Consider the following 1021-nt stretch of genomic DNA (forward strand, 5'->3'; position numbering starts at 1 on the left):
AAGTATTGTCAAATACCTCTTTTGAATAAAGTGAGACAGAACTACAAGAAGTCAACTACCTATTTAGCTACTGAACAATTTCATGAGGCCTCTCACAAGAATGTATAAATTAAAGAAATAAGATTATCCTCCGAAGATTAAATTCTACAACTACACAAAACAGGTCAGAGAGGAAATGGATAAAGTCATCTGAAAGAGACAGAATGTGTCTGAAAGCTTAGGAAGGATAAAGATTAAAAGGGCCAGTTAAAGCAGGGTTGGTCAGCCATGAAAGCACTGAGCACGAGAACAGTGAACAGCACAGTGCCGTGCAGGAAATGCTTACTGGAGATGGAGCCTCAACCAGCAGCTTTGAGTAATCCCAGTGCCTTCTGATAATTTGCCTTCTGTGGAGGTCTGTCTTTAGTGAACGAATGTGCAAGTCATGTGGAGACAAGTATTCCAGACACAGGGGCAGCTCCAGTCTTCTTGTAAGTCAACAAATGGACATTCTGGTTTCATGCATCAGCTATTGGAGCTTAATTAGAGTTGAAGCTGAGAGGTAGATCCACACTCAGTGTGCTGACAGATCCAGTTTCCAAACCTGCAGGGCACAGCCCAGATCGTCTACTGAAATGATGCCTCCCTGTGAGGACTCTCCTCTGATATGCCCTCATTGCCCTTGGCAATGAAATGCCACAAAGTTGTTTATCTGTCTGCTGACTCTTGAGAGCACTAATGTACAGGGAAAGAACCAGATGTGGACTGGGAAATCTCTAACCCTGATTAGAGAGAGGACACTAGAGTGAAATCAAAACAAATATGACCCTCCTCATGGACCAACTAAAAGGCAACTTTTAACATAGTTTGTGCCTGAAAACATTATTTGATCCTTTTCTACTTTCAGCTAACTTTGGTTTAGGAAAAGCCATTTGTGTCCCAGGATGGTAAGTATGAATTACCTTTTCCTAGATATCAATTTTCTCCACTTTAAAAATGAAGATAATAGGCTCAGCGCCTGTGGCTCAAGTAGCTAAGGCGC

The sequence above is a fragment of the Otolemur garnettii genome, unplaced genomic scaffold (genome assembly GCF_000181295.1).
Source record: "Otolemur garnettii isolate 467f Iridium unplaced genomic scaffold, OtoGar3 scaffold00068, whole genome shotgun sequence".
NCBI lineage: Eukaryota > Metazoa > Chordata > Mammalia > Primates > Galagidae > Otolemur > Otolemur garnettii.